Genomic DNA, 11,031 nt, shown 5'->3' on the forward strand with positions numbered 1-11,031 from the left:
TATAGCCAAATTTGCCACGCTAACTCCTCCCACAGTTTTTACACTACAAAGACAAGTAATATATCAAAACGTGCGGATTGTTCCCGATCGGATTGCTATTACTTTGTGGAACGTTTCGCCGAATCGTTCAAGAAATATCGCGGTTTTTGTGGCGAAATTTTCCCATAGGAATGAATGGTGCATGTAGAGTGGCAGCAGTGCACAGCTAGAGTGTGCAAAGGAAAAATCAGAACATGATTTTTAAACTGCCATCACTCTGCCATTTTCAAGCCCACCTACACATATCTTATATCAAAACGTTCAGCTAACCCTGCTGTCACTAAAAATGTTCACGGCTAGGACATACTCCTGATAGTTTTCAGAATATGACCATTTGTTTGCACATCACCCCTCCCATTGACTTTCATTGAAACTCCACTCTAGACACCAGACATTTTAAGGGACGTTTTTAAACTGCGACTGTGCCTTCATTTGTTATCTTTCAGAGACATACTATACATCAAACTGTAGGTCTTTTTCTTGTGATTGTCACAATATAAACCTTTTCACGGTAGCATTTATACTTTTAAAACTACAAGCGTTTGAAGATGGCAATTGCCAGTGAATTTGGCAAGTTTAAATAGCCTGTTTAGAGCACAGCTCCTCACACACCTGTGACTGACTGAGGTAACAGGTGCAACCAAAGGTCACTCAGGGGGCAGCTGAGTCACATTAGAGTGAGAAAGCTGCAATGTGAAAGGAAAATCAGAACATGATTTGTAAACTGCCATAACTATGTCATTTTCAAGCCCACCTACACATATCTTATATCAAAACGTTCAGCTAACCCTGCTGTCACTAAAAATGTTCACGGCTAGGACATACTCCTGATAGTTTTCAGAATATGACCATTTGTTTGCACCTCACTCCTCCCATTGACTTTCATTGAAACTCCACTTTAGACACAAGAAATTTTAAGGGACGTTTTTAAACTGCGACTGTGCCTTCATTTTTAATATTGCAGAGACATACTATATATCAAAATTTAGGTCTGTTTCTTGTGATTGTCACAATATAAGCCTTTTCACGGTAGCATTTATACTTTTAAAACTACAACCGTTTGAAGATGGCAATCGCCAGTGATGTCAGCAACTTGGAGCAGTTTGTTTATAACCATGACTCTGCCCTTGGTGTGGAGGGAGTTGCCATAGGAACCCAGCTGTGTGAGCAGGAAGCAGAGAGACAAAAGCTAACCTGCCCACTCCAGTTGTGTGGAGGCCAGAACACCACACAATTTCCACAGAAATTGTGAAGACGCCAGTGAAGTGAGCAATTTGAAGCAGTTTGTTTTTAACCGCTCTTCTCTGCCATATTTGAAATCTAATTCTTATTCTTATTATAGCCATATTTGCAGTGGGAATGACAGTTCCTTCTGTATAAATGAGATGGTATTATTATTCAGTCTGGATAAAAATAAAAATAAAATAAAAATTTAATTAAAATAAAAAAAAATAAAATTAAAATTAAAATAAAATTAAAAATAAAATAAAAATAAAAATTAAAATAAAAATAAAATTAAAATTAAAAAAAATTAAAATAAAAATAAAATTAACATAAAATTAAAATAAAAATAAAATTAAAATAAAAATAAAAAAAACATAAAATTAAAATTAAAATAAAATAAAAATAAAATTAAAAATAAAATAAAATAAAATAAAATAATAAAAATTAAAATTAAAATAAAATTAAAATAAAAAAAAAATTAAAATAAAAATAAATAATTGATATCCCGGATAAGACACTATGTTTCTTTTCTTTAATATTTAATTAATACTAATTTTAGCACGCAATTGAACTTGGCAAGTTTAAAAAGCCTGTTTAGAACACACATGCTGACATTCCTCTCAGAGTGAGTTGTCATAGCAACCCAGCTGTCTCAGCACAGTGAGCCTACTCCGCCCTCTCCAGGTGCAGCAACCAAAGGTCACTCAAGAGGCAGATGACTCACCAGGCTGGACTGTGAGCTTCAAAATACAAGCTGAAATGCATTTCTCACTATCAGGCTTGCAATGTGCACTGCTTACATTTCATCAATCATTTGGTAAAGGTTGCGGCAAGAACACTTTACACAATTTCCCCAGAAATTGTAGATTGTCTAGTTCTTATTCTTATTATTATAGCCAAATTTGCCACGCTAACTCCTCCCACAGTTTTTACACTACAAAGACAAGTAATATATCAAAACGTGCGCATTGTTCCCGATCGGATTGCTATTACTTTGTGGAACGTTTCGCCGAATCGTTCAAGAAATATCGCGGTTTTTGTGGCGAAATTTTCCCATAGGAATGAATGGTGCATCTAGAGTGGGAGCAGAGCACAGCTAGAGTGTGCAAAGGAAAAATCAGAACATGATTTGTAAACTGCCATCACTCTGCCATTTTCAAGCCCACCTACACATATCTTATATCAAAACGTTCAGCTAACCCTGCTGTCACTAAAAATGTTCACGGCTAGGACATACTCCTGATAGTTTTCAGAATATGACCATTTGTTTGCACATCACCCCTCCCATTGACTTTCATTGAAACTCCACTCTAGACACCAGACATTTTAAGGGACGTTTTTAAACTGCGACTGTGCCTTCATTTGTTATCTTTCAGAGACATACTATACATCAAACTGTAGGTCTTTTTCTTGTGATTGTCACAATATAAACCTTTTCACGGTAGCATTTATACTTTTAAAACTACAAGCGTTTGAAGATGGCAATCGCCAGTGAATTTGGCAAGTTTAAATAGCCTGTTTAGAGCACAGCTCCTCACACACCTGTGACTGACTGAGGTAACAGGTGCAAGCAAAGGTCACTCAGGGGGCAGCTGAGTCACATTAGAGTGAGAAAGCTGCAATGTGGAAGGAAAAATCAGAACATGATTTGTAAACTGCCATCACTCTGCCATTTTCAAGCCCACCTACACATATCTTATATCAAAATGTTCAGCTAACCCTGCTGTCACTAAAAATGTTCACGGCTAGGACATACTCCTGATAGTTTTCAGAATATGACCATTTGTTTGCACCTCACTCCTCCCATTGACTTTCATTGAAACTCCACTTTAGACACAAGAAATTTTAAGGGACGTTTTTAAACTGCGACTGTGCCTTCATTTTTAATATTGCAGAGACATACTATATATCAAAATTTAGGTCTGTTTCTTGTGATTGTCACAATATAAGCCTTTTCACGGTAGCATTTATACTTTTAAAACTACAACCGTTTGAAGATGGCAATCGCCAGTGATGTCAGCAACTTGGAGCAGTTTGTTTATAACCATGACTCTGCCCTTGGTGTGGAGGGAGTTGCCATAGGAACCCAGCTGTGTGAGCAGGAAGCAGAGAGACAAAAGCTAACCTGCCCACTCCAGTTGTGTGGAGGCCAGAACACCACACAATTTCCACAGAAATTGTGAAGACGCCAGTGAAGTAAGCAATTTGAAGCAGTTTGTTTTTAACCGCTCTTCTCTGCCATATTTGAAATCTAATTCTTTTTCTTATTATAGCCATATTTGCCACGCTAACTCCTCCCACAGTTTTTACACTACAAAGACAAGTAATATATCAAAACGTGCGCATTGATCCCGATCGGATTGCTATTACTTTGTAGAACGTTTCGCCGAATCGTTCAAGAAATATCGCGGTTTTTGCGGCGAAATTTTCCCATAGGAATGCATTGAGCAGCACAGCACAGCTAGAGTGTGCAAAGGAAAAATCAGAAAAATCAGAACATGATTTGTAAACTGCCATCACTCTGCCATTTTCAAGCCCACCTACACATATCTTATATCAAAACGTTCCACTAACCCTGCTGTCACTAAAAATGTTCACGAATACCAGTAGTGTACCGCGCTCCAATATATTCTACCTTATGTGATATAATGAATTCATAAGTGTACCACCGATAATCAAATAATTACATCAATTAATTATACTTAAATATATGATTTGTGTAAATATATAAAATAAATTAATTTATCAATGTGAAAAAACAAAAACTATGAATGAAAAATATAAATAAAAATAAAAAATATTTGCAGTGGGAATGACAGTTCCTTCTGTATAAATGAGATGGTGTTATTATTCAGTCTGGATAAAAATAAAATAAAATTAAAATTAAAATAAAAAAATAAAATAAAATTAAAATAAAAATAAAATTAAAAATTAAAATTAAAACAAAAATAAAATTAAAAATAAAATAAAAATTAAATTAAAATAAAAATTAAAATAAATAAAAAATATTTGCAGTGGGAATGACAGTTCCTTCTGTATAAATGAGATGGTATTATTATTCAGTCTGGATAAAAATAAAAATAAAATAAAAATTAAATTAAAATAAAATTAAAATAAAATTAAAATAAAAATTAAAAAATAAAATAAAATTAAAATTAAAAAAAAAATTAAATAAAAATAAAATTAACATAAAATTAAAATAACATAAAATAAAAATAACATAAAATAAAAATAAAATTAAAAATAAAATAAAATTAAAATAAAATAAAAATAAAATTAAAATTAACATAAAATTAAAATTAACATAAAATTAAAATAAAAATAAAATTAAAATAAAAATAAAATTAAAATTAACATAAAATTTAAATTAAATTAAAATAAAAATAAAATTAAAAATAAAATAAAAATTAACATAAAATTAAAATAAAAATAAAATTAAAATAAAAATAAAATTAAAATTAACATAAAATTAAAATTAAATTAAAATAAAAATAAAATTAAAAATAAAATAAAATAAAAATTAAAATTAAAATAAAAAAAAATAAAAATAAAAATAAATAATTGATATCCCGGATAAGACACTATGTTTCTTTTCTTTAATATTTAATTAATACTAATTTTAGCACGCAATTGAACTTGGCAAGTTTAAAAAGCCTGTTTAGAACAGTCATGCTGACATTCCTCTCAGAGTGAGTTGTCATAGCAACCCAGCTGTCTCAGCACAGTGAGCCTACTCCGCCCTCTCCAGGTGCAGCAACCAAAGGTCACTCAAGAGGCAGATGACTCACGAGGCTGGACTGTGAGCTTCAAAATACAAGCTGAAATGCATTTCTCACTATCAGGCTTGCAATGTGCCCTGCTTACATTTCATCAATCATTTGGTAAAGGTTGCGGCAAGAACACTTTACACAATTTCCCCAGAAATTGTAGATTGTCTAGTTCTTATTTTTAAGTGTTCTTGCATAGCAAGGAACACTTATTGTTATCTCACAAGTATATTCTTATTAAGTGTTCTTGCATAGCAAGGAACACTTATTGTTATCTCACAAGTATATTCTTATTCTTATTCTTATTCTTATAGCCAAATTTGCCACGCTAACTCCTCCCACAGTTTTTACACTACAAAGACAAGTAATATATCAAAACGTGCGGATTGTTCCCGATCGGATTGCTATTACTTTGTGGAACGTTTCGCCGAATCGTTCAAGAAATATCGCGGTTTTTGTGGTGAAATTTTCCCATAGGAATGAATGGTGCATCTAGAGTGGCAGCAGAGCACAGCTAGAGTGTGCAAAGGAAAAAGCAGAACATGATTTGTAAACTGCCATCACTCTGCCATTTTCAAGCCCACCTACACATATCTTATATCAAAACGTTCAGCTAACCCTGCTGTCACTAAAAATGTTCACGGCTAGGACATACTCCTGATAGTTTTCAGAATATGACCATTTGTTTGGACCTCACACCTCCCATTGACTTTCATTGAAACTCCACTTTAGACACAAGAAATTTTAAGGGACGTTTTTAAACTGCGACTGTGCCTTCATTTTTTATCTTTCAGAGACATACTATACATCAAAATTTAGGTCTGTTTCTTGTGATTGTCACAATATAAGCCTTTTCATGGTAGCATTTATACTTTTAAAACTACAAGCGTTTGAAAATGGCAATCGCCAGTGAACTTGGCAAGTTTAAACAGCCTGTTTAGAGCAGACCTTCTCACACACCTGTGACTGACTGAGGTAACAGGTGCAAGCAAAGGTCACTCAGGGGGCAGCTGAGTCACATTAGAGTGATAAAGCTGCAGTGTGAAAGGAAAAATCAGAACATGATTTGTAAACTGCCATAACTATGTCATTTTCAAGCCCACCTACACATATCTTATATCAAAACGTTCAGCTAACCCTGCTGTCACTAAAAATGTTCACAGCTAAGACATACTACTGATAGTTTTCAGAATATGACCATGTGTTTTCACCTCACCCCTCCCATTGACTTTCATTGAAACTCCACTCTAGATACCTGACATTTTAAGGGACGTTTTTAAACTGCGACTGTGCCTTCATTTTTAATATTGCAGAGATATACTATATATCAAAATTTAGGTCTTTTTCTTGTGATTGTCACAATATAAACCTTTTCACGGTAGCATTTATACTTTTAAAACTACAAGCGTTTGAAAATGGCAATCGCCAGTGAACTTGGCAAGTTTAAACAGCCTGTTTAGAGCAGAGCTTCTCACACACCTGTGACTGACTGAGGTAACAGGTGCAAGCAAAGGTCACTCAGGGGGCAGCTGAGTCACATTAGAGTGAGAAGTGAGAAAGCTGCAGTGTGAAAGGAAAAATCAGAACATGATTTGTAAACTGCCATCACTGTGTCATTTTCAAGCCCACCTACACATATCTTATATCAAAACGTTCAGCTAACCCTGCTGTCACTAAAAATGTTCACGAATGCCAGTAGTGTACCGCGCTCCAATATATTCTACCTTATGTGATATAATGAATTCATAAGTGTACCACCGATAATCAAATAATTACATCAATTAATTATACTTAAATATATGATTTGTGTAAATATATAAAATAAATTAATTTATCAATGTAAAAAAACAAAAACTATGAATGAAAAATATAAATAAAAAATAAAAAATATTTGCAGTGGGAATGACAGTTCCTTCTGTATAAATGAGATGGTAATATTATTCAGTCTGGATAAAAATAAAAATAAAATAAAAATTAAAATAAAAATAAAATAAAATTAAAATTAAAATAAAATTAAAAATAAAAATAAAATTAAAAAAAAAATTAAATAAAAATAAAATTAACATAAAATTAAAATAAAAATAAAATTAAAATAACATAAAATAAAAATAAAAATAAAATTAAAAATAAAATTAAAATAAAATAAAATAAAAATAAAAATAAAAATAAAATTAAAAATAAAATAAAATTAAAATAAAAATAAAAATAAAATTAAAAATAAAATAAAATTAAAATAAAATAAAAATAAAATTAAAATTAAAAATAAAATAAAATAAAAATTAAAATTAAAATTAAAATAAAAAAAAAATTAAAATAAAAATAAAAATAAATAATTGATATCCCGGATAAGACACTATGTTTCTTTTCTTTAATATTTAATTAATACTAATTTTAGCACGCAATTGAACTTGGCAAGTTTAAAAAGCCTGTTTAGAACAGGCATGCTGACATTCCTCTCAGAGTGAGTTGTCATAGCAACCCAGCTGTCTCAGCACAGTGAGCCTACTCCGCCCTCTCCAGGTGCAGCAACCAAAGGTCACTCAAGAGGCAGATGACTCACCAGGCTGGACTGTGAGCTTCAAAATACAAGCTGAAATGCATTTCTCACTATCAGGCTTGCAATGTGCCCTGCTTACATTTCATCAATCATTTGGTAAAGGTTGCGGCAAGAACACTTTACACAATTTCCCCAGAAATTGTAGATTGTCTAGTTAAGTGTTCTTGCATAGCAAGGAACACTTATTGTTATCTCACAAATATATTCTTATTCTTATTAAGTGTTCTTGCATAGCAAGGAACACTTATTGTTATCTCACATATATATTCTTATTCTTATTCTTATTATAGCCATATTTGCCACGCTAACTCCTCCCACAGTTTTTACACTACAAAGACAAGTAATATATCAAAACGTGCGCATTGATCCCGATCGGATTGCTATTACTTTGTAGAACGTTTCGCCGAATCGTTCAAGAAATATCGCGGTTTTTGCGGCGAAATTTTCCCATAGGAATGCATTGAGCAGCACAGCACAGCTAGAGTGTGCAAAGGAAAAATCAGAAAAATCAGAACATGATTTGTAAACTGCCATCACTCTTTCATTTTCAAGCTCACCTACACATATCTTATATCAAAACGTTCAGCTAACCCTGCTGTCACTAAAAATGTTCACGGCTAAGCCATACTCCTGATAGTTTTCAGAATATGACCATTTGTTTGCACATCACCCCTCCCATTGACTTTCATTGAAACTCCACTCTAGACACCAGACATTTTAAGGGACGTTTTTAAACTGTGACTGTGCCTTCATTTTTTATCTTTCAGAGACATACTATACATCAAAATTTAGGCCTTTTTCTTGTGATTGTCGCAATATAAACCTTTTCACGGTAGCATTTATACTTTTAAAACTACAAGCGTTTGAAAATGGCAATCGCCAGTGAACTTGGCAAGTTTAAACAGCCTGTTTAGAGCAGACCTTCTCACACACCTGTGACTGACTGAGGTAACAGGTGCAAGCAAAGGTCACTCAGGGGGCAGCTGAGTCACATTAGAGTGAGAATGCTGCAGTGTGAAAGAAAAATCAGAACATGATTTGTAAACTGCCATAACTATGTCATTTTCAAGCCCACCTACACATATCTTATATCAAAACGTTCAGCTAACCCTGCTGTCACTAAAAATGTTCACAGATGCCAGTAGTGTACCGCGCTCCAATATATTCTACCTTATGTGATATAATGAATTCATAAGTGTACCACCGATAATCAAATAATTACATCAATTAATTATACTTAAATATATGATTTGTGTAAATATATAAAATAAATTAATTTATCAATGTGAAAAAACAAAAACTATGAATGCAAAATATAAATAAAAAATAAAAAATATTTGCAGTGGGAATGACAGTTCCTTCTGTATAAATGAGATGGTGTTATTATTCAGTCTGGATAAAAATAAAATAAAATTAAAATAAAAAAATAAAATAAAATAAAATTAAAATAAAAATAAAATTAAAAATTAAAATTAAAATAAAAATAAAATGAAAAATAAAATAAAAATTAAATTAAAATTAAAATAAATAAAAAATATTTGCAGTGGGAATGACAGTTCCTTCTGTATAAATGAGATGGTATTATTATTCAGTCTGGATAAAAATAAAAATAAAATAAAAATTAAATTAAAATAAAAAAAAAATAAAACTAAAATTAAAATAAAATTAAAAATAAAAATAAAAATTAAAATAAAAAAATTAAAATTAAAATAAAAAATTAAATAAAAATAAAATTAAAAATAAAATTAAATTAAAATAAAATAAAAATAAAATCAAAATTAACATAAAATTAAAATTAACATAAAATTAAAATAAAAATAAAATTAAAATAAAAAAAAAAATTATATTAACATAAAATTAAAATTAAATTAAAATAAAAGTAAAAATAAAATAAAAATAAAATAAAATAAAAATTAAAATTAAAATAAAAAAATTAAAATAAAAATAAAATTAAAATAACATAAAATAAAAATAAAAATAAAATTAAAATAAAAATAAAATTAAAAATAAAATAAAATAAAAATTAAAATTAAAATAAAAAAAAATTAAAATAACATAAAATAAAAATAAAATTAAAATAAAAATAAAATTAAAAATAAAATAAAATTAAAATAAAATAAAAATAAAATTAAAATTAACATAAAATTAAAATTAAAATAAAATAAAAATAAAAATAAAATTAAAATTAACATAAAATTAAAATTAAATTAAAATAAAAATAAAATTAAAAATAAAATAAAAAAAAAATTAAAATTAAAATAAAAAAAAAATTAAAATAAAAATAAATAATTGATATCCCGGATAAGACACTATGTTTCTTTTCTTTAATATTTAATTAATACTAATTTTAGCACGCAATTGAACTTGGCAAGTTTAAAAAGCCTGTTTAGAACAGGCATGCTGACATTCCTCTCAGAGTGAGTTGTCATAGCAACCCAGCTGTCTCAGCACAGTGAGCCTACTCCGCCCTCTCCAGGTGCAGCAACCAAAGGTCACTCAAGAGGCAGATGACTCATGAGGCTGGACTGTGAGGTTCAAAATACAAGCTGAAATGCATTTCTCTCTATCAGGCTTGCAATGTGCACTGCTTACATTTCATCAATCATTTGGTAAAGGTTGCGGCAAGAACACTTTACACAATTTCCCCAGAAATTGTAGATTGTCTAGTTCTTATTTTTATTCTTATTCTTATTATTATAGCCAAATTTGCCACGCTAACTCCTCCCACAGTTTTTACACTACAAAGACAAGTAATATATCAAAACGTGCGGATTGTTCCCGATCGGATTGCTATTACTTTGTGGAACGTTTCGCCGAATCGTTCAAGAAATATCGCGGTTTTTGTGGCGAAATTTTCCCATAGGAATGAATGGTGCATGTAGAGTGGCAGCAGTGCACAGCTAGAGTGTGCAAAGGAAAAATCAGAACATGATTTTTAAACTGCCATCACTCTGCCATTTTCAAGCCCACCTACACATATCTTATATCAAAACGTTCAGCTAACCCTGCTGTCACTAAAAATGTTCACGGCTAGGACATACTCCTGATAGTTTTCAGAATATGACCATTTGTTTGCACATCACCCCTCCCATTGACTTTCATTGAAACTCCACTCTAGACACCAGACATTTTAAGGGACGTTTTTAAACTGCGACTGTGCCTTCATTTGTTATCTTTCAGAGACATACTATACATCAAACTGTAGGTCTTTTTCTTGTGATTGTCACAATATAAACCTTTTCACGGTAGCATTTATACTTTTAAAACTACAAGCGTTTGAAGATGGCAATTGCCAGTGAATTTGGCAAGTTTAAATAGCCTGTTTAGAGCACAGCTCCTCACACACCTGTGACTGACTGAGGTAACAGGTGCAACCAAAGGTCACTCAGGGGGCAGCTGAGTCACATTAGAGTGAGAAAGCTGCAATGTGAAAGGAAAATCAGA

The sequence above is a fragment of the Staurois parvus genome, unplaced genomic scaffold, assembly GCF_062004578.1.
Source record: "Staurois parvus isolate SC_StPar_1 unplaced genomic scaffold, SC_StPar_1.0 ptg000543l, whole genome shotgun sequence".
Lineage (NCBI taxonomy): Eukaryota > Metazoa > Chordata > Amphibia > Anura > Ranidae > Staurois > Staurois parvus.